The 23,700-nt window shown below is 43.2% G+C and overlaps 1 long non-coding RNA gene across 1 annotated transcript in view; it reads left to right on the forward strand.

The window, feature by feature from the left end:
• Positions 1 to 16,092, forward strand: part of LOC144683826 (uncharacterized) — a 52,456-nt gene extending 36,364 nt beyond the window's left edge. Inside the window, exons 2-3 of the long non-coding RNA XR_013577339.1 lie at positions 10,787 to 11,069; positions 14,741 to 16,092. This is a non-coding gene — a long non-coding RNA (uncharacterized LOC144683826). The remainder of the gene's footprint in view (positions 1 to 10,786; positions 11,070 to 14,740) is intronic.
• The last annotated feature ends 7,608 nt before the right edge of the window (positions 16,093 to 23,700 follow it).

Raw genomic sequence — 23,700 nt, forward strand, 5'->3', positions numbered from 1 at the left:
AGCAGATATCCATCACCTTCAGACAAAGATTCAAGAATGTTGCACATGATATCGATTCTCTCATTGTTATACATTGATCTTGAGGTAACTTGTTGCATTGCATTGCAATGGTTGTTGTTTATAGACAGCTGTCTATACGGAGCAAAAAGGTGGAGACCATGTGAAATTGGAACTGGGATGTAGTTAAGCACAGAATGTGGTCACAGGAAGATGAGGAACCACTGCTGCTGTCAATTAAAACCAGGCAGAATTATGCCTTTGGCAAATGTTGAGCCCAATGATAAGGGAGTTAAGATAGAGGCTTTGAAATCTCTGGACACTGAAAAGAATCAGCTTGGGAGGGACATCAGAATGAGATTAGAGAAGTAATTCTAGTGGGTGATTCCATTCTTGGAATGCAACTGGATTGCTCTTTGAAAGAGCCAGGACAGACCCAATGGGCTGAATACTCTCTTTCTGTGCTGTCTTATCCTATGGTTTAAATAGACAGTGGTACGAACACTACTTGCTGTGCGTGGTGGTGGTAGAATTGGTTGAAACAGGGCTGCGACGTGAACGCTTCTACCTTGGTTCCTTTCTTACGAGCACTTGACCGCAAGGTTAAACGCATTAAACCATTACCTGAGCACTACAGCCTGTTTGCAAAATCTGTCCAGAAAACAGCCAGAAGGAAGATCCCCCGAGGTTGTAGAGCACACTACATCTCTGGTCTCACCAAGGAGAATGCTGAACTCTACTGGGAGCATGTCTCAATGTTTGAATCTCAGAGGAAACAATATCTACCGGTGAGAGGGTGATGTTAAGTATCTCTCAAGAGCGTCAAAACACCTGGGACACCTTGACAGAGACAACAGATCTTACCAAAAACAGCAAGAAGACATGGTATCTCATACGCAAACTTGGAGGCGATCCCAAGAAAACTGCCCAACGTCCAAATGTGTCTGCTAACCAAGTTGCACACCAGTTGCTCCTAAATGGAAAAATCAACAAGAAACAACCAAGAGCACAACTAGATAGGAAGAAGTACAGCGATGACCCTGCTTCACTGGACCATTCACCATGGAAGAGCTGGAAACTGGTATATCTAGTCTAAAACACGGGAAAGCAATTGGTCTTGACAACATAGCAAAGGAGCAGATAAAGCATTTTGGACAGCAAGCAAAGAAATTACTCCTATAATTGTTCAACAACTGCCAGGCAACACACAAGCTACCTAATATTTGGCAGAAGGCACATGTAATAGCACTATTAAAGCCTGGAAAAGATCCCTCAGCTCCTAAGAGTTTTCGGCCAATTTCACTCCTTTGTCACGCCAATAAGCTGTTTGAACGCCTGATACTCAATAGGATAGCACCAACTGTAGATGAGAAGATCATTCCAGAGCAAGCAGGTTTCCGCCCCGGCAAATCAACAACAAGCCAACTGCTCAACCTCACACAACATATCGAAGATGGTTTTGAGCAAGGGACGGTAACAGGTGCTGTTTTTGTAGAACTGTCAGCAGCATAAGATACAGTGAACCATAGACGTCTCCTCTGCAAGATCCTAGAGATGACAAAAGATATTCACTTAACAGAGCTGTTAGAAAGCAGGCTTCAGAATCGCCGGTTCTATGTTGAACTAGGTGGGAGGCGCAGCAGGTGGCGTATTCAGAAGAATGGTCTTCCTCAGGGAAGCGTGCTTGCACCGCTGCTGTACAACATCTACACGAATGACCAACCTATAGATGGTGTCACACGCCGTTTTATATATGCTGATGACTTATGTGTCACTGTCCAAAGCACTGATTTTAACACCATGGAGAAAACGCTTTCTGAGGCCTTGGAGGGACTAACATCCTACTATGAAGAAAACCACCTTCGCGCAAACCCATCAAAGACGCAAGTTTGTGTATTCCACCTCAGAACCCGTGAAGCCAAACTCCAGCTTAAAGTAACCTGGTGTGGAGCAACACTGACGCATTTCAAGCACCCTATCTACTTAGGAGTCACCCTTGACAGATGCCTCACCTTCAAGAACCACATCGAAAAGACAAAGGCAAAAGTGAGCGCACGAAACAACGTCCTGAATAAGCTCACTAACACAAAATGGGGAGCAAGCTCGAAAACATTGCGAACCAGTGCACTTGCTCTTTGCTATTCCACTGCCGAATACGCCTGCCCAGCATGGGAAAGATCTACTCATGCTAAGAAGATGGATGCCGTTCTGAATGCAAGCTGCCGACTTATCACAGGTTGTTTAAAACCAACAAACACCAACAGCCTATACATCCTGGCGGGTATCACTCCCCCTGATATAAGAAGAACAGTAGCCAGCAAGAAAGAGCGACTCCGTCAAACATCAGATGAGAGGCACCCTCTACATTGTCATACACCTACACCCAGCCGCCTAAAGTCAAGGAAGAGCTTCATGAACAGTGTTGTTCCATTACAATCAACCCCATCTGAAGCCCGCATCACCTTGTGGAAAGACTGGCTCGCCAGTCTCAAACAACCCCCAGCAAATGGAAATTCTACCGGATGAAAGCCTTCCCCCAGGAGCTAATTGCAACTGGGCAACCTGGAAGTGCCTTAACAGACTTAGGACTGGTGTAGGTCGTTCAAAGGTGCCACTAAGCAAATGGGGATATATAACCAGCCCGACAACTTGTGAATGTGGAACTGAGCCACAGACTATGGAACATCTCCTGCAATGCCTATCGCTAGAGGAACCCTGCACTGTTGCAGATCTTGCCGAATTCAACAACAAGGCACAAAAGTGTGTCCAGTTCTGTTGGGCCATGTATAGACTGTCCATGGACATGATAAGATAAGAAGATATAGACAGCAAGATATTCAGCAATGACCATGAAACTAGACAGGTATGTTGCCTACCAGGTATGAGAGGAATGGATCTCAACTCATAGGTGAATAATCTGTTGATGGGATCTTGGTACGTGTTGTACAATGGATCTTCCAATGAATTTCAGGGAAAAATAATAAAGGAGTTGAGCTGACATTCTTTAAAATATTACAGGTACTGCAAGCAGGAACAAATTTGGACAAAAGAAGCAAATGTGTTTCGAAGGGTTTACTGTGGAGACCTCAGATTCAAGCTTAAAAGCAACTGGGGAGATTCCTGAGAAAGAGGAAGCTTGGTCTAACAGTTTACACATGTCCTTCAGGAAGGGGAGCTGCCATCTCGTTATCAAGCCTAAAGGTGATTCTAGTCTCACAATACGTGGTTGATTCTTAACACCCTCTGAAATGGCCTAGAAAGCCAATCAGTTGTGATGATAAGAAGCACTACTTCACACAAAGAATAGTGGAAATCTGGAACTCTATCCCGCAAAAAGCTGTTGAGGCTGGGGCTCAATTGAAAATTTCAAGACTGAGATTGATAAATTTTTGTTAGTCAGGGATATTATGGGTTATGCAACCAAGGCAGGTAGATGGAATTAAGATACAAATCAGCCACCTACCTCCTCACCCGGCCAACCCACCTACCCACTTACCCTCTTATCTCATTCACCTACCACCCTACCTATTTACTTATTCATCCACTCACCCATTCACAAACATTCATCCATTCACTAACATTCAAACTGGACTATCAGATTATGTGAATCCTGAATCATTGGTTAGAGATGATGGATATCATAGTATTTGGAACATAAGAACATAAGAACTAAGAGCAGGAGTGGGCAATTCAGCCCCTCGAGTCTGCCCCACCACTCACTACGATCATGGCTGATCTCATTTCGGCCTCAGATCCAATTTCCCACCCTCTCCCCATAACCTTTCAACCTATTACTAATTAAAAATCTGTCTATCTCCTCCTTAAATTTATTCAACATCCCAGCATCCACTGCACTCTGAGGTAGTGAATTCCACAGATTCACGACCCTTTGAGAAAAGTAATTCCTCCTCATCTCTGATTTAAATCTACCACCCCTTAGCCTAAAACTATGGTCTCTCGTTCTAGAATGCCCCACAAGGGGAAACATCTGCTTCACGTCTACTTTGTCTATCCCCTTTAGCATCTTATATACCTCAATTAGATCTCCTCTCATCCATCTAAACTCTAGCGAGTATAGGCCTAAACTGCTCAATCTCCCCTCTTAAGACAAGCCCCGCATCTCTGGAATCAATCTAGTGAACCTCCTCTGAACCGCCTCCAGTGCAACTACATCCTTCCTCAAATAAGGGGGACAAAACTGTGCACAGTACTCCAGGTGCAGTCTCACCAATGTCTTGTACAGTTGCAACACTTCCCTATTTTTATACTTTATTCCTTTATCAATAAATGCCAAAATTCCATTTGCCTTCCTTATTACCTGCTGTACCTGCATACTAGCTTTCAGCAATTCATGCATGAGGACACCCAGATCCCTCTGCACTGAAGCATTCTGAAGTTTCTCTCTATTTAAATAATAAGTCACCTTTTTATTCTTCCGACCAAAATGGATAACCTCACACTTATCCACGTTAAACTCCATCTGCCAAATTTTGGCTCATTCACCTATCCTGTCCATATCCATTTGTAAATTTCTTATTTCTTCATTGCAACTTACTTTCCCACCTCTTTTGGTGTCATCTGCAAATTTAACTATAGTACCTTCTATCCATGAATCCAAGTCATTAATATAGATTGTAAATAGTTGGGGCCCAAGGACCGAACCCTGTGGCACCCCATTAGTTACAGCTTGCCATCCAGAAAAAGACCCATTTATCCTGACTCTCTGCTTTCTGTTGGTTAGCCAATCCTCTATCCAAGCTAATATATTACCCCTGACTCCCTGTGATCTTATCTTGTGTATTAATCTTTTGTGCGGCACTTTATCAAAGGCTTTCTGGAAGTCCAGGTATGGTATATCTACAGGATCCCCAATTTCCACTTTGCTTGTCACATCTTCAAAGAACTCTAGCAAATTAGTCAAACGTGATTTACTCTTCATAAAACCATGCTGCCTCTGATGGATTGCATTTTGACTTTCCAAATGCCCCATTACTACTTCCTTAATAATGGATTCCAACAACTTCCCAACGACAGACATTAAACTAACTGGTCTATAGTTTCATATGTTCTGCCTCCCCCCCCTTTTTGAATAAGGGCGTTATATTAGCATTTTTCCAATCCACTGGAACCGTTCCAAAATCCAGGGAATTTTGGAATATTATAGCCAATGCATCCACTATCTCTGCTGCCACTTCCTTTAAGACCCTGGGATGTGGGCCATCAGGCCCAGGGGACTTGTCACCCTTTAATCCCAATAGTTTGCTCAGTACTTTTTCTCTAGTAAGGGAACACAAGATTTTGTCAGGCACTGGGGCAGGGACATGTGACAAGTTGGCTGGGGAGGGCAATTCTGTTGGCTCTCCACTGACCATTGTCACTTCTAAGAGATTCTGCCAAAAGTAGTGACAGTCAGCAGTCCTGGCCACTTCACTACCACAGGCACCCACTGCCTGCAGGATACACTTCCCACCCTTATTCCACAAGGGCTCCAGGGCCATGATACATTATTGACAAAAATATTGCATTTCTTATCCCTCTGCTAGTTCACCTACAATGGATGAATAAAGCATGACGCTCTGTTACAGTGTATGTTGGCATGTAAGTGCCATCTCAATGGGTGCTTGAGCCAACTTTTGAGCATCTACTAATATTCTACTTGTGTATGTATCCCATAAGATGCAGGAAGACATTAGACCGGCTTTGAAGAACTCAGCACCTTGTGGCACTGATTCCACCTTTCATAAGGATAGCTACATCAGCCTGAGAGATTTATATCATGCAATTGAGATAGTTCTGGGTAAAAATAAGCATTAGTGGAGGAAAAGAAGGAACCTCTTGGCCAGAAAAATAAATTATATTCTTTCTCAGCTGAAGAGCATCAGTATTGGGCTCAGCATGATCTGGTGGAGTCATTTGAGTCTCCTTGAAGCCCTCAGTATGGTATGGCTAACAGTTTGGAGGAGTTCACTAGCCGTTTCATGTGGCTAAGTTTCCTGAGTTTCCTAAGAACCTGAAGTCCCAATCTTGTCCACCCCCAAAGTGCCAGTAGAATGGACGGCGAGAGCCATGACACAAAGTTTTACTGACTGAAGATCTGCTGAAATTGGGTCACTGGACAGGTTGAGGGAATGCGCATGAGCAGAGGTGTGGCTGGAGTAAGCAAATTGGGGCTGCTTTAAACACTGAAAGCAAACATAATCTGTGCGAGAACAATGAACACTAGAACAACCATTTATCGGGAAAATGCAAGAGCAACCCAGTAACTTGACAAGCTTACAACATCCTGCTCTGGCTCATATATTTCACATTGACAGGTTTATTTTACATACATTGAGAAACAAAGCCCAGTATTTTATCTGAATGGGCATGTAGACATATATTTGCATGGTTAATTAGTCATAGAACTGCTTAAACTGTTTAAGATACTAATTACTGCAATGCCTTGAGTTTTTGAGGCACTTGTATTGTTCCATCTGACAAATCTTAATACAGCCTCTGGATAATGGGATTACAGACCATTCAAGGGCTTTATAAAATCAGCAAAATCCAGAGACTGAGTCACAGTCTACATAGATTTCAGTGTGTCTGGATGAGCAGACTAACAATAAATTGGAATTCGTTTTAAATCATTCATCGGATGTGAGCATCACTGGCTGGGCCAGCATTTATTGCCCCTCCCTAATTGCACTTGAGAAGGTGGTGGTAAGCTGCCTTCTTGAACTGCTGCAGTCCATGTGGTGTAGGTACACCCACAGTGCTGTTAGGGAGGGAGTTCCAGGATTTTGACCCTGCGACTATGAAAGCATGGCAATATATCCCCAAGTAAGATGCTGAGTGGCTTGGAGGGGAACTTCCAGGTGGTGGTGTTCCCATCTGTCTGCTGCCCTTATCCTTCTAGATGGTAGCGGTCATAGGTTTGAAAGGTGCTGTCTAAGGAGCCTTGGTGAGCTCATGCAGTGCATTTTGTAGAATGCTGCTGCTGCTACTGTCCATTGGTGATGGAGGGAGTGAATGTTTGTGGATGGGGCGCCAATCAAGAGGGCTGAATGGTGTCAGATTTCTTGTGTGTTGCTGGAGCTGCACTCATCCAGGCAGTGGAGAGTATTCCATCACACTCCTGACTTGTACCTTGTGAGATAGTGAACAGGCTTTGGGGAGTCAGGAGGTGAGTTACTTGTCACAGGATTTCTCGCCTCTGACCTGCTCTTGTAGCAACAGTATTTATATGGCTAGTCCAGTTCAGTTTCTGGTCAATGCTAACCCCCAGGATGTTGATAGTGGGTAATGCCATTGAACGTCAAGGGGTGATGGTAAGATTCTCTCTTGTTGGTGATGGACATTGCCTGTTACCTGTGTGGCATGAATGTTACTTGCCACTTGTCAGCCTAAGCCTGGATATTGCATTTGGACATGGACTACTTCAGTACCTGAGGAGTCGCAAATGATGCTGAACATTGTGCAATCATCAGCGAACATCTCCACTTCTGACCTTACGATGGAAGGAAGGTCATTGACAAAGCAGCTAAACATGGTTGGGCCTAGGACACTATCCTGAGTAACTCCTGCAGTGATGTCCAGGAACTGTGATGATTGATCTCCAACAACCACAACCATCTTCCTTTATGCCACGTATGACTCCAACCAGTGGAGAGTTTCCCCCCAATTACCATTGAATTCAGTTTTGCTAGAGCTCAGTCAAATGCCGCCTTGATGTCAAGGGCAGTCACCCTCACTTCACCTCTGGCGTTCAGCTCTTTTGTCAATGTCTGAACCAAGGCTGTAATGAGATCAGGAGCTGAGTGGCCCTGACGGAACCCAAACTGAGCATCAGTGAGCACATTATCGCTAAGCAAGTGCTGCTCGATGGCACTGTTGATGACCCTTTCCATCACTTTACTGATGATGGAGAGTAGACTGATGGGGCGGTAATTGGCCGGGTTGGATTTGTCCTTTTTGTGTACGGGATATACCTGGGCAATTTTCCACATTGCCAGGTAGATGCCAGTGTTGTAGCTGTACTGGAACAGCTTGGATAGAGGTATGGCAAGTTCTAGAGCACAATTCTTCTGTACTATTGTTGGAATCTTGTCAGGGCCCATAGCCTTTGCAGTATCCAGTGCCTTCAGCCATTTCTTGGTATCACGTGGAATGAATCAAATTGGCTGAAGACTGGCATTTGTGATGCTGGGGACCTTCAGAGGAGGCCGAGATGGGTCATCCGCTTGGCAAATGTTTCAGCCTTATCTTTTGCACTGATGTGCTGGGCTCCCCCATCAATGAGAATGGGGATATTTGTGGAGCCTCCTCCTCCATTGAGTTGTTTAATTGTCCACCACCATTCACGACTGGAAGTGGCAGGACTGCAGAGCTTAGATCTGATCCGTTGGTTGTGGGATCGCATAGCTCTGTCTATCATTTGCAGCTTATGCTGTTTGGCACGCACGTAGTCCTGTGTTATAGCTTCACCAGGTTAATGCCTCATTTGTAGGCATGCCCTCCTGCACTGTTGATTCCCTGGCTTGATGGTAATGGTACAGTGATAGATATGCCAAGCCATGAGGTAACAAATTGTGGTCGAGTACAATTCTGCTGCTGCTGATGGTCCAAAGTACCTCATGGATGCCCAGTCTTCGGTTGCTAGATCTGTTAGAAATCCATCCTATTTAGCATGGTGGTAGTGCCACACAACACGATGGAGGGTATCCTCAATGTGAAGGCGGGACTTTGCCTCCACAACAACTGTGCAGTGTTTCCTCCTAACAGTACTGAAATGGAAAGATGCATTTGTGGCAGGCAGGTTGGTGAGGATGAGGTCAAGTATGTTTTTCCCTCTTGTTGGTTCCCTCACCACCTGCCGTGGACCCAGTCTCGCAGCTATGTCATTTAGGACTCAGCCAGCTCAGTCTGCAGTGGTGCTACCGAACCACTCTTGGTGATGGACATTGAAGACCCCACTCAGCGTACATTCTTGCCACCCTCAGTGCTTCCTCCTAGTGGTATTCAACATGGAGGAGCACTGATTCATCAGCTGAAGGAGGGCAGTACATGGAAATCAGCAGGAGGTTTCCTTGCCCATGTTTGACCTGTTCTCATGATTGGAGGTATGAAGGAAACATTGAAAGAAAGTGAGGTGAAAAGAACTGAAAAGACTGAGCCCTTTTCTCAGAGGATCCAGATGTGAAGAAAACCTCAAGGGGATGCAACTGAGAGCAGCTGACAACAAAATTTATAGAGTGCCTTTAACGTTATAAAATATCCCAAGGCCTTCACAGGAGGAAACAAAATAAACAAATATGACACTGAGCTAGGTAAGGAGATATTAGGGCAGATGGCCAAAAACTTGGTCAAAGAGGAAGGTTTTAAGGAGTGTCTTAAAGGAGGAAAGCGAGGTAAAGAGAGAAAGAGATGTAGGGAGGAAATTCCAGAGCTTAGGGCATTGGCAACTGAAGGCACAGCCACCAATGGTGGAGCAATTAAAATTAGGGGTGCACAAGGGTCCAGAATGAGTGCAGATATCTTGAGGGGTTGAGAGGCTAGAGGAGATAGGGAGGGGTGATGCCATGGAGGGATTTGAAAACAAGGGTGAGAATTTTAAAATCAGGATGTTGCTTGACCAGGAGCCAATGTAGATCAATGAATGCAGGGGTGATAGGGGAATGGGACTTACTGCAAGTTAAGACATGAGCAACAGAGTTTTCAATGGCTTCAAGTTTATGGACGGTAGCATACGGGAAACCATCCAAGAATGCATTGGTATCTTCAAGTCTGGAGGTAATGAAGGCATGAATGAGGGTTTCAGCAATAGATGATCTGAGACAGGGCAAAGGTTGGCAATGTTACGGAGATGGAAATAGGCAGTCTTTATGATGACACGACTATGTGGTCAGGAGTTCATCTTGGGACAAAATGTGACACCAAGGTTGCGAACAGACTGGTTTAATCTCATACTGTTGCCAGGTAGAGGGATGGAGTTGGTAGCTAGGGAATAGAGTTTGGAGCGGGGACCAAAAGCAATGGCTTCAGTCTTCCCCAAATTTAATTGGAGGAAATTTCCGCTCATCCAGTACTAAATGTCGGATTAGCAGTCTAATAATTTAGCAACAGTGGAGGAATTAAGAGAGGTGACGGTGAGGTAGAGCTGGGCATCGTCAGCATTCACGTGAAAATTAATGCTATGCTTTTGGTTGATATCACTGAGAGGCAGCATATAGATGAGATATAAGACTTAATAAGTATTAATCATTGCTGCTCAACCTCCCTGGCACTGAAAATTAACCATTAAAAGTGAGGAGCCTCATTCCTTCATGTATTAATTGATGTGAAGATTTTTAAAATGTCAAATTTAGAATTTTTTTAAAGAAGAACTTTTCCTTTCTGTCTTTCTCTTAATCCAATCTTTCTTTCCCTCTCTTTATTTCTTTCTGCATCTGATTTGACATTGAATTCACCCACTCACTTCCTTCTCAGTCTTGTGTAGTTAATTTCACGACCCTTCAATATGATTGGTTAAGGAGATACACAGTCGTTTGCCCTGTTCATCCAGGTGCCAGATGCCAGCTTTTCCTCATTGTGACATTATTGGCTCCTACTTTTTACAACTTGCCACGCAAAAAATATCTAAAACCTTAATGTCCAAGGGTGCCCTACCACTGCAAACTATATCCCAATAGTTTCATTGCTACTGCTTTTAAAACAAAAGGAAATTTTCATCTAGATTAAGTCATGTCCTGAGCCTGCATGCTGGAATTAACTTGATGAAACTTTTGTACTTTAACTTTATGCAACTAAGGAAAGAAAATCAAGGACTGCGATTTGCTTTGCTGGTCTAAAAATACATGGTGATCGGGATTGGTTGAGAATGTGGGAAGCCAGCCAACATTTAATGTTTGCAAGAGGAAGCGATAGAACAGTAACCATAATATGATCTGATGACATCATCACTGCCCACACCAGATGACAGGCATATAAAAGTGAATGCAAGAAAATCTTTCACAGATGCTGAAACCTCACTGTTATGAAGAAATGGATGACCTAAGCAACCTATGTGAAGCATGTTCCCGTCAAAAGAAAGTGTAAGTGCTTATTGCTTTCTCTGACCATTAGCATTATGTTAGCTCTGTTTTTCTGTTTGTTCCGACTACAGAATTTGTCTTGCGATAGTTTTAAATGAAATAATATTGTATTATGTTTTAATCGCAGAAAACTCAGTCATTTGGCCAACAATCCAAAGTGGCTAATATCATTAATATCATCACCATTAGCTCTCTGAAGTTCTTAAAGTGACGACTGATCTCTAATGTACCAGAACTTCTGTCAGCTCGTGAACTAGTCTCAATGATACAGAAAGTGAATTGCAGCACCTACTTTTCTGTTTTGGCAAAGTGTGGAAGGCTTGTCACCAAAAATTCAGGGGTATATCTGTGAGAAAGAGTGGAAGTATGTGTGTCTGTTTACGAGTGTGTGTGGACATAAGAATATGCAAGTGAGAGAGTGTGTATGAGAGAGTGTGAATGTCTTAGAGAGTGTGTGAGAATGAGTGGATGAGAATATGTGAGAGACATTGTGTGAGAGAAAGTAAGTGAGAGAGTGAAAAAGTATGTAACAGAGATCCTGTGTGTGAGGCTAAGTGTGAGGCTGTATGAGAGAGTGTATATGTGAGAGAGTGGTGTGTGAGTGTATGTGTGAAGGTGGTCGAGTTTGGGTGTATGAGAGAAAGTGGCCAGGATTCTGTCAAGCTGATGGGTCCTCTCCCACTGGCCGAGAACCAGCAGGGAATTCCCTGTCAGTTCTGTGAAGGAGACCCAACAGAATCAAGTGCCTTTCAGGCACTTAAGTGGTCACTGATGGGCCTTCCCTGCGATTGAGGTCCCTGGCAGCAGCTCTTCATGCCACCAGCGCCAGCAGGAGCAGTGGAAGCTGATGGCACTGCACCCACCAGAGGCCCTAGGTCATCATAGGATCCTAAACCAAAGGTGATTAAGGTGAGCATCACAGGATAGAGGTTGTGGGAGAGGAGGCACGGGGGTCAGAGGAGGGCTTTCAGGAGCCACCCCCTGCGCGATGCCGGGGCCCTCAGTTGGATACTGAGTATCTGAAAGAGAGGGACCCCGCAAAGAGGCCGCTGGGAAACCTAGCAGAATGGCATTCCAAGGGTGCAGGAAAACCATGTGACCAGCTCCATTTCCATGTGCACACAGTGCCACAATGCTCCTCGCGCACACACACAAATAACTTAGCTCTTCACTCACTGTTGTAAATTGGGATAAGGTAGGTTTTACAATCACCTTGGGCCTTAAAGAGGATGCTACTGTGCGTGAGTAGGAGTTGGTGGAATTGGAGCCGACAGACTGGAATTGTTAGCATCACACTCAGGGTGAGGCACTGCACTTACATATAGGATCCATCTCACATAGCCAGAAATGTAGTGATATTTGGTTGGATCACCAAATAAGCATTACACACAAGAAAACCAGACATTTTAACCAATACATCAGTGGACTGATCGAAATTCTCGTGGAACTGAATGTCCTCTGGGTATTTCCCTCTCTGTGGCATGATTTAAGCACAGACCTCATTTAAGTGAGTAAATGGAGGTTCCTCCAATGTTAGAGAGGCAGAGGGGGAAATCCTCAATCCCATACCAATTCAAACATATTTATTTTGGTTAAGAAACAAAACACATTTTGTATTGATCGTAGTCAACATCTCCCTTTAGAGATTACTTAATTACATGACTGTGAGTATAAGGTATTACTTTTAATTACATTACTTCAAGCTATTAGATAACTCAGATCTCTTTGCACTTATTAGACTCAGTTCTCTTTCTTAATTTTAATTCACAGAAGAAGTGCGATGATTCACTTTCCTCATTACAGTTCCAAGTATCAGACCTGTGTCTGATTACTATTTTCTAAGTTAGATGCAATTGGTCCCACAGCCAGTTTTAAATTGCATTTCAAATGTGGAAAATAAAGCTATTTCTGATCAAATTCCAAAGAAAACAGATGTGAATAGTTATTGTACTCCTACTCATGTACAGCAAGGGGAAAAAAAAACCCAGCAGAATGTTAAAAAGCTAACATTTCCAACTGCCGGAGTACAATCCACGTTCCTGCCAACCTAGATAGCATTGGCTGACTCGATGTCTTACATGTATATTAACATTGTTAGAAGCTCAAAAAGGGAAATTTACAAGAAATCTATCTTATTGATACTGTGCTCTTGCTAGCTTTACAGAGTTTAGATCTTTTAATAACTAACAGGGGCATAATAATGCAAAGGGCCATTTTTTTTAAAAGAGAAGGAAATTAGAATGTTATTTTCCTTCATTCAGCTCTGATCTTTTCTTTCAATATCGGCAGACAGGAATTGTACAGCTTCTAGCAAAAAAATTAGCTGTGACTTGGAGTGTGTTTCTCCCAATTGAAAGGCAACCCTTGGGATCAGCATCCTCTACAAAAAAAAAACTTGGACTTCTTGAACTCCTCCAGGTACCATGCCTGAGAGAATGTTGGGGACCATGGATTTCCATTGGATTGGTCCATGATTATGCTTGGCAAAATACTGCAGTGGTTTGCACTGCCTTCTACAGTATGGCTGACCAGGAAACTCTCCTCTTCTTACCACCTAATATATGGGCATATTGGAAAAATTGACAGGTTAGAAATAAACCTGTTTGACCACATTACAAACATAGCTTCCATGACCATCAAGTCCTGAAGTGGGACTTGAACCCAAAGCATTTAGCCTAGAGTTAGAGTGGCTACCATTGCACCACAAGACTTCCCTCTTAAACTAGGCACAGTAATAATCCTACAGATAGTAAAAATGTGTGTCAAGAACACCCTCATGGCTTCATCCTTTACTGCTGGACAATGATAATGCCAAGTGAACAATGTATATTAAACTTGAAATGTTTACCTTTGGAATCACGGGAATGGATGATTCCTGGTGCTGTCTGAGAAAGAAAAGTAAGGCTCTCATTTAAATAGAGGCTCTCACAACCTCAGGTTGTCCCAAAGCACTTTGTAACTAATTTTGAAGTGTATTGTTGTGATGTAGAAAATGCAGCAGCCAAAATGCCCACAGCAAACTCCCACAAACAACAATGTGATAATGACCAAAAAATGGGTTTTAAATATGTTGGTTGAGGTGTCAATATTGGCCAGGATACCCTTCTGTTCTTCAAAATCATAGAATGGTGTCTTTTACATCCGCCTGAGAGACCACGTATGACCTCGGCTTGAAGTCTCACTGAAAATACAGCACCTCTAACCCTGAACAGGAGTGTCAGCCTAGATTTTGTGTTTAGATCTCTGGAGTAGGACTTGAACCCATAAACTTCTGACTCAGAGATGAGAGTGTCCTCACTGAACCATGGCTGACACCATGAAGCAAATACTGGAGGGTCTAGGAAAAGGGATGAACTGATTTGATGATATTAGACTCAATGGCTTCAAGGGTGATGTAACAGAACATGCCGGACTAAGCTCTTTGTTAAAATACATGTGATATCAACCACTCGAGTACATTATGTAAATCGCCTGGTCTCCTCACAAACTTTGAGAGATCTTTTTACAACCTAACCCTGAAAAAATGCTGCAAATGTGAGTGATGTCTCGATGCAGAACAGGGGATATGATTTTCTTCAAAAAAATTGCTATCAGGCAAAGAACTTTTAAAAATGGTCATCATAAATCAAATTCATCTTTGAGAAGAAATTAACTTCTTTTCTTTTTCACAGGGCCTCTATACAGTCAAAGGCTCCTCAGCACACAGATTACCTGCCTATCCTGAAGAGGTACCTCATTGTGAAATACATACAGTACATGATCCTGCCTTCTACAAATATCATGGTATTGGCTGCAGGGGCCTTTGGAACACTCCACGTCTCAGTCTTGCTCTTGTCTCAGGCTGTATCTAGGAAGAGCACGGCAGTCTTTATTTCTCACCTGGCAGCAGCAGATGCAATGCTGGTGCCTGCCATCTTGTTTGAGGTTTGCTACCAAATGGTTGACGTCAAATTCGCATCAGACGACTTCATCCGTGGCCTCATTCACAGTTTCCTGACAGTGAACTCCTACGTCAGTTCTCTAATATTAAGCTGCATCAGCCTAGAAGCTTTTCTCATAACTCAATTCCCTGTGCAGTCACGTTGTATGAGGACTGTAAGGCACGCTAGAAGGACTAGTATGCTTGTCTGGATTGCTGCGCTCACAGTATGTATTATCTTACAAGCTGAATGTGTCACCAGTTATGACATTTCTGCTGCAGGCTTTGAGAAAGCTCCTCTCTCAGTGTTATTCCAATATTTTCTGCTAATAGCTCCTGCTGTTAGAGTACTGTTTGATAATCTAGTCATCTGCTTCAGGTTTGTTAATGTGTTCTTCTACTACAAAGTTTACATCGCCAAGTCTTATTCAAGGCATTTCTCTAATAGAATAGGCCGTTGTTCTTAACATACAAAATTACCTTATGTATTAACTTAAAACCTTGTAATTTATTCAGTATTTTAGGTAGACATAATGGGCAATGAAATATTTATAATTAAAGATTTATTATTTGATGACATGCATATAAAAATTAAAAGGTGGAAACTTCTGACTGCATATATTTTGCCAATGTCTCATTTCACTGTGATGCGGCTTCCCATGACTTCACTGCTGAATCAGCCCGGAAGGAATGCAAGAGGGACCTCGCCAACACAGTGAGTCAGAGGAGGCCCAATCTTTAGCAGTCTGTTGGGATGAACACATTGCACACATTAAAACAACATCACTGTACTTCTTACATCAGAAACCAACAGATCAAAAGGAATATCACAGGTTTCTGACAAATACCAGACAGTCATCAGTCTCATGACTTATTTTCAAACTGAAGTGGAGATTACTGAGAATTTGTACATCATAGAGTCACAGCTGCACCAATATGTCACAGTTTATTTGGTAGCTTCAAAGATACTTCAGAAGTTAAAACCTTTGTTTTATTCCTTTCACTGTGATGGCAAATAGCATATTTATTGATGCATTAAAATGTTAATGTATGTATTCACAATAAACATGCTATGTACTGGGATAGACCATGAAATCTCATGGATCAGTTTCACGCTCTCATGAACTTTTAAATCTCTGCTAGCTCTCTGTGTGCAGGGAATCCACCAGAATTATTGATTTTACTAGCTAACTGCTACAGAAATCACAGTAGTACAATAAATACACTCAATTCTACAATGGTAACTGAGAGAAATTAGAGTTATCACTTGTGCTCACAATTACATACGCCTTACATTCCTAACCTATAGCCACCTGCTGTTTGTTAATGAGCTTTCAGAGAATAACTTGGCAAATATCCCCTACCAGAATTAGTTGGACAGAAGAACAGCTAAGCTATTTGGCAGAGATTGTGTCCCAGTGTTGATACTGCTGCAGTTATTTCCTTAACTGGTTCTCCACAGGTAGAGATGGAAAGCTAGGACACAAAGCACTCCTGAACACCCACATGTGCCATCTGATAGATCGTTCACATAAAGGCACCAAGACAGAGGAGGGAGAGGGTCATCTATCTCGTTATTCTCTCAGGAGCAGTTTGAAAGATATAGAATAAAACTGAAGAAATGAATTAACAGCTTTTAGGTCTTGTGGGCAAAATATGAAACAAAATAATTCAAAATTGAAAGTAGAAGATACTGGAAATACTCAGCTGGTCGGGCAGGATCTGTGGAGAGAGAAACAGAGGTCAGAATTTTACTGGATTACTTAGAAATGAGTTTGGATGTGGTGGGGGTGTGGGGGATGTTGCAGTGGTGAGATGGGGGAGAGCATAAAAGGGGAGAGCGTAAAATGGGAGCAGACCATGTTTGCTCAGAAGTCCAACATCACAATGTCGCTTCTCGATTTTACCAACAGTGGCAATCATGAAGGGCGGACTTCGCACATCTACACGGGGGCAGGTGGGTGGGTGGGGTGGGGAACACCAGTTAAGTCACTTAAAAGTCCACTTAGCTGGAATTTCATGGCGTCTTTCGGATTTATTGATGGTGCACGGAGACCACGCGGGCTTCAGAGACTCACATGATTAGGCAGCAAGGGAGCAAGAGCTCAGTGCCAGCACTCTCAGCCAGCCACCGCAGAGCCAGCATGCTGTGGCAGAAAGGGTGGTGCACAGAGAGCATTGGCAAATGATGACAGAAGAAAGAATAGGTGCCAGCATTGCAGTGGCATGCTGCCAGGGTCACACAGGGGCAATGGCATTTGCACCAAAGAAATAATTCAGGGAAAGGTTTGGGGTGAAGGTGGTGGTAACAATTTGGGGAATTATTCTGCTATTAACACATTCTGCTTTCTCACCTTTATGCCACTATCAGCACCTTCTTTAGTCTTCACCACTACCATTAGCACTCCCTTTGTCTTGTGTCCATGATATCTTTGTCAATCTCTCCTTAGCCACCATCTATCGCTGACCTTCTATCCAGCTTCACCTGCTCCACTCCCCCTTAAACAGTATAAATTCCATCACACTTCTACTTCTTTGTAGCTCTGAAGAGTCATGCGGACTCGAAATGTTAACTCTGTTTCTCTCTCCACAGATGCTGTCAGACCTGCTGAGTTTTTCCAGCATTTTATGTTTTTATTTCAGATTTCCAGCATCTGCAGTGTTTTGCTTTTATTCCGGTTTGACTGGGGGGTGGGGTGGGGGGGGTTGGTGGGAGGGTGGTGGTGGTGGTGGCATCTAGATAGAAGGCATAAGGCTATTGGCCTCATTCACCAGGCTTCAGGGCCCCTGGTTAGGAGCTCAGTGGGAGGCAGGTCCATACAGGCACCAGCAGGAGCACATCAGGAGCCTCAGATCTAGCCTCAGGGTGGATAAGGGTATAGAAAAGCATGGCAACAGCTTCCAATGGACAGAAGAACCTATCCCCAGGAGAGACTGTACCGCCCAATCTGAACTTTCTCCAAATGTCCCAGTGGCAGTGCCAGTAAAGACTGCAGCTCCAGGGAGGCTGTCGCTGATCTCTGCACCATACTGCAGGATAAGCTAAGACCCAATACCAGAACACTGGAGATCACCATGGCTCTCAACTTCTTCAGGTCCTTCTAGAGATCCACTGGCTCTCGCTACTGCCCAAGAGCTGTTGGGATTGTCAGCTTTATCTTCTTACACTGTGTATCATGGCCAAGAATTGACTTCCTCACACCCCATCCCCTCGCTGCCCACCCCCCCAACGCTTCCTCTCCCCTCCCCCCACCCACCCCCCCACTCCCCGTCCTTACAATAATCCATTTCTTTTCCACTTCTAGATCTTAAACTGACCACCAAATTCTGCTTCACCTGTGATCTACTTGCAGCCTTCCTAAGGTGTTGATGTCTATGATGTCAAATCATTGACACATGCACAACTGGGAAAGAGGTTCTGCTGAAGGTTTGAGAAACTTAGGTCCAAACTCAAATGGAGAACCTCGTAGATTTTAATCTCTGGATTGTACATTGGTTTTCCATTTTATTTGCCATGGGCTGCAAGGCCATCATGACATTGAAATTCAATGCATCCAAGAACAGGCTGTGTATGACTTTGTACCAGCTTGTACATTCCAGTCATGTTCTGGATCTGGAATGTTTAGAGCTCCACAGCAGGAGATGACAACTGAACTGGGATGAAATGCAGAAGGTAGAAGAGTTTGTCAAGTTGCAGGCTGGGAACAAGAAACTGATGGAGTGTATTAGGCAGATATTTAATAGGACTGTAACCCTGAGGGACATCAGAAATACAAAGACAGGGATCAAAGCAAATGATGATTCAGCAGAATCTGCCGATGGTGTGTGGAGACCTGGAAGCAACTAACATCCAGATCATTAGGTTCGTGACACTGACAATGCATTCCAGTCTGGAGACCTTTCCTGAACTGTTGCTCATTGATGAGGAATAATCAACAAGTAAGGCCACCCTCTGTATGAGGTGATGGTGCAGGACAATTTTGGCAGGGGATGGGTTGTGTTCTATGCCATGGTGACGAGCTGAAATGCTGGCTGTGACTGTGGGTGTGTTCGCTAAATAATGGGATCCTGCATCAATCAGGCCAAGACAGCAATTATAGATAAAGGCATCAACAAGATAAATGCATTCAAAAAGCACCTCTCAACTGTCACAGTACAGAGCATGAGAATATTGGCTTCATGTCACCACTGATCACCCCACCATCACCCACCAGCAGCACCCCCTCCACCTCACCTCAGCCTAGTGAGTACTTGAACCTTATATACCCCTGACTGCACATGGTTCCACATGCCTCACGTGAGGAACTCTCTTCTTAGTGTCTTGTCATACTGGGAGAACCAGACCCCTCATGGACCATAACAATGGAAGAAAACAATAACACTTGCACATAAATACCTACTTTCCCACCCCCGAGACAACCATGCAGAGGCTCCTGAAGGTTCCTGATTGTCCGCTGGTGTATGTCAAACAAGGACAGCCAAAGAGATCAAATGCCTGCAAGACCATTCAGTACAAAGAAACAGAACATGAAAAAAAGTAAAGACAGAATGTGCAGCTTGTACCACATGAGCGACCACCCAACAATTGAAACGCAGAGCTGGGTGAAGTGCTAACAAGGGGCGGAATTTTACACCAGCAGGATTTCCTGGTCCCACTGAAGTCAGTGGGCTTCTGAACAGCTCGCCGTGTTTTACAGCCCCACCCCCACTGCAATGGGGCCATAAAATTCCACCCATGGATGTGTTCCTTTGCTCATGCCCACCTGGAGTGGATCCCCACATATTCCATTGTAAGTGCCCTGGATCATGGCCAATGTTATTGCTGTGCCTCAATCAATAATATTTCTCGTGGCTCACCTCTGCATGTCTTCTCCCATCTATAAGACATTTCACAAGATCTGCCTCTCTGACTAAGTTGGAGATCACATGCCATAATGTTACCTGTTGTGACAGGCTGTGAAATTTCACCTTTCGAGCCTCCAGTGAAGCATCTTGCTAAATTAGCAGACTGCTGGTAAGATTATGCGACAGAAAGAGTCCCTCTGAACTTGCACCTTGCACTCTTATGGTTAACCCTCATTGTCATTAAACCTGCTGACAAGGGCAGCACTGTTGTTGCTTCACAAGCAGGCCTCTACCTTGTGGTGAAGTAACACAAATGGTCTGACACCGTTTCCTCCATCACCCTGGACCATGACTCTGCCACCAAATATCAAACCATTTTTAACAGATCATCGCTGACCTCATCATTTCTTTATATTTTGACTTTTTTCTCCCTTTGTTCTGTCTTTTCTGACCCAGAGCTGTGACTTTTCTAATAACCCATTCTTCCGGTTTTATGTTGCATTTGTTCTATGCCACCTCTTAAACCAATGCAGCTGAAATGTCTTCCTTTGTCCTCAACTGAGGACTACCCTCAAGGGTTGATGGGGTCCTTGTTCTGCCTATTTCTCACACTTCTGCTGTCACTCTTTCCCCACCCACAACTATGACAGGGTCCCTTATTCTCATTTTCCATCCCACCAGTCTCCACATTTAACATATCACCCTTCGCTATTTCTGTCAGTGCGATGCCACCACCAAACACATCTCCTCTTTCTTTTGCAGCATCATGAGGGAACCATTCCCTCTCCCACACCCTGGTTCCTTCTATCATCATCTACTCCCCTTCCCATGGCACCTACCCATCATGTTCCTTGCAAGGACATCCAAAGTCTGAATTTATCCCAAATGTTAATAACTCAACTTGATCTAGAGTATTCCAATTATGAGAGGATCAGTCATCTCAATCCAAAATTTATCACCAGCTTTTTAAAGAAGTTATTAAAGGGGACATATTTAGCAGAAGCTTTGGTGTGAGTAATATGCATTAACTCCCCATCCAATGATTGCGTCTTTTGACTTCCCTCATCTGTCATTTTTAAAAGTTGGAACTATACTTATTTCTTTAATGTTCATTGCAAAACTCATTTCCTTTTTGTCTCAACTTACGCTTGGATGACGCAAATAAAAATTTCTAACAAAAGAGTTCACTATGTGATTTCCTTCTTAACCTTTATTCCCACTCTCATGTATCTGGGTTTGTGTTCTAGGTTTTTTTGCCCTATTAGTGAATAATTCCACTGCATGGAGAATTGTGGCCAACCTGGGTTGCTGGCCAACCGTACACAGTCCAAGTGTCAGATGATATAATCATTCTCATAATTTTATTGGAATTTAGTGTAAGATAGTGGTATCTGTGTCTGTATGTGTGTGTGTGTGTGTGTGAGAGAGAGAGAAAGAGGCAGAGATACTTAATTGGATTAAAGGCAGCTGGTCTGAAGGCTTTGATGTAAACATGGTAAACATGGGGAAAATTTAGAATGTAAGGTGTAAAAGGGCATTTGCATTTTTAAATAAACCAGACTAAATTGTTTTCAAAGGAGGGGTGAAAGGTGTCACCTAGCCAGGTGAAGTTTAGAAACAGTGTGTTTATTTTTCCCAAAGATTACTGGTAAAATTTAATGCTATAAAAGATTTTTATTATTCAGAAAAGTAAAGTCCGAAGACATAGTGAAACAATGGGAATTTTCATTCAAAGGGGAAAATATGTATAAAGGAGCGAAGGCTGTGTGAAAGGGTAGGCATTTTTAAGATCTAACAAGTGTGAAAAGCCTTCAGCATCTATGCCTTAAGAGCTTCTGTTTTCAAAGAACTGAAGTTAAGAAAACTCACTTTGAATTTGACTGGTTCAGGATATTGTGTGTCACCCTGCCTGGTTCTTTATGTGTCTTACCTTTGCCCTAATGAAAGTGTAACTGGGAATCAGATTAAGTAGGGGATTTAGAAGTTGCCACAGTAGTAATTCGTAAATCTATGTTTGTGCTTAAAATCATTTCTCTTATTATTAAATGTTTGATCTCGCTTTGTAAAAACCTATAAGACTTGTTGGTCTTATTACTACTGAATTCAAGGTGCGTATCTCAAAATTTATACAAATTGCAAAACAAGTTATAGCAGTTGTTTCAAGTTTCCCTTTGGGATTTGAACAACTCAGCATTTACCATCAGCTGTGCAGTAACACCAAGCAGCACTCACTCAAGCAGTAATCTTGAATGGTATTTTTATTTCTACGAGCTGAACCCTAAGTAGCCTCATTGCCACAAAAGCGATATCACACACCAGGTATTAACCTGGGAACTTCCTGTTCTGCTGTCACAACACATACAGACCTGCTCAAGCATTGCTAGAGTGACAAGCAACTTTGGGTCACTTTAATGGTTGTGACACTCCTAAATGGAATAAAACTGAGACAATCACAAGGCAACTTTTGTCACATGTTCATTCTTGAGTTGTGGGCCTCATCGACAAAGCCAACATTTATTGCTCAGCCTTAGTAACCCTGAGAAGAATGACACTGAGTCATCTTCACAAAGCAGTTAGAGTGGCCACTTCAGAGGACAGTTAAGAGTCAATCACAGTAGTGTTTGGTTGGAGTCACATATAAGCCAGATAGGTTGGTTTCCTTGCCTGAAGGAGATCAGTTGAGTTTTTACAACAATTCAGCATCTTTGTGATCAGTGTTATTGATATCAGCTTTTTATTTCTAAATTTTTTATTAAAAATGAACTCCTTTTATCAATCAACAGTAATGGGATTTGAACTTCAATTCTCTAGATAATTAATCAAGGCCCCTGAATTACGAGACCAGGAATGTAACCCCTGCACTACGATACCCCTAACATTATAGCTGTAAGTGTAATGCAAAACCTTTTTGAGCAATGATTATTTTACACCTTAGGTACAATAATCTATAATAATAATAATATGCAGGGTTTTTCTGTATGTACTATTTTGACAGGTCGATGGGTTCATTTAGTGGGTGGAGTCTGGGACATTCAGAGACACATGGGACATTCAGAGGATTGGAGCACATGAGGCACTTGCAGATGTTAACATTTGGTGGCAGTGGCAGTGGGTTGGGAGTTTGATGGGTGTAAGAGAACAGTGGAAGCTAAGGGGAGCCCAACAATGACATACCCTGCTGGAGGGTCAGGGAACAGAATGGGCAGGAGGGAAAACAGCATGGGGGAAGGCATTGGAAGAGGGGAACGGCATGGCAGATGGCATAGGAGGAGGGGAATGGCATTAGGGAAGGCATGGGAGATATGGAACAGAGGAAGGGAAGGGATGGCATGAGAGCGATGGAGTAGGGAATGGGGATGACATAGGAAGAAGGGGTGGGATAGGGGATCGGATGGGAATGTTGTGAGACAGATGGCATGGGAAAGATGGAATGGCTTGCAATGGGATGGCATGAGAGGGAAGAAAAAGCTTGGGAGAGAGGAAAAAGACATGGGGGGGAGTGAATGAGATAAAGGAATTAGTAAAGTATACTAATTTGATCACACTGATTTACGAGTCTCTGCTAGTTTTACAATATTTTTATTAAAGATATTTAACCTTTAAGAAGACAGAGGAGGCTGGCTGAATCTTTTGGATTGAACAGATTGAGTCCCATGATATTCATCTAGAGTGATGAGTCTGTAGGTTTCCTCAGTGAAGTTTACAGCAGTTTACAGAAAATAACAGAGTCGTACCTCATTATCTCACCTGCTAAATGTTTGCCCCAATATCCAATGTTCCAGGGAATGCTGAAAAGTGGCACCCCAGGTTAGTAGAGCAAGGGTTTCCAAACTAGTACCTGCAACCTGGGAATTCCATTGTATGGTT

This window comes from Cetorhinus maximus, chromosome 8 (assembly GCF_964194155.1).
Source record: "Cetorhinus maximus chromosome 8, sCetMax3.hap1.1, whole genome shotgun sequence".
Lineage (NCBI taxonomy): Eukaryota > Metazoa > Chordata > Chondrichthyes > Lamniformes > Cetorhinidae > Cetorhinus > Cetorhinus maximus.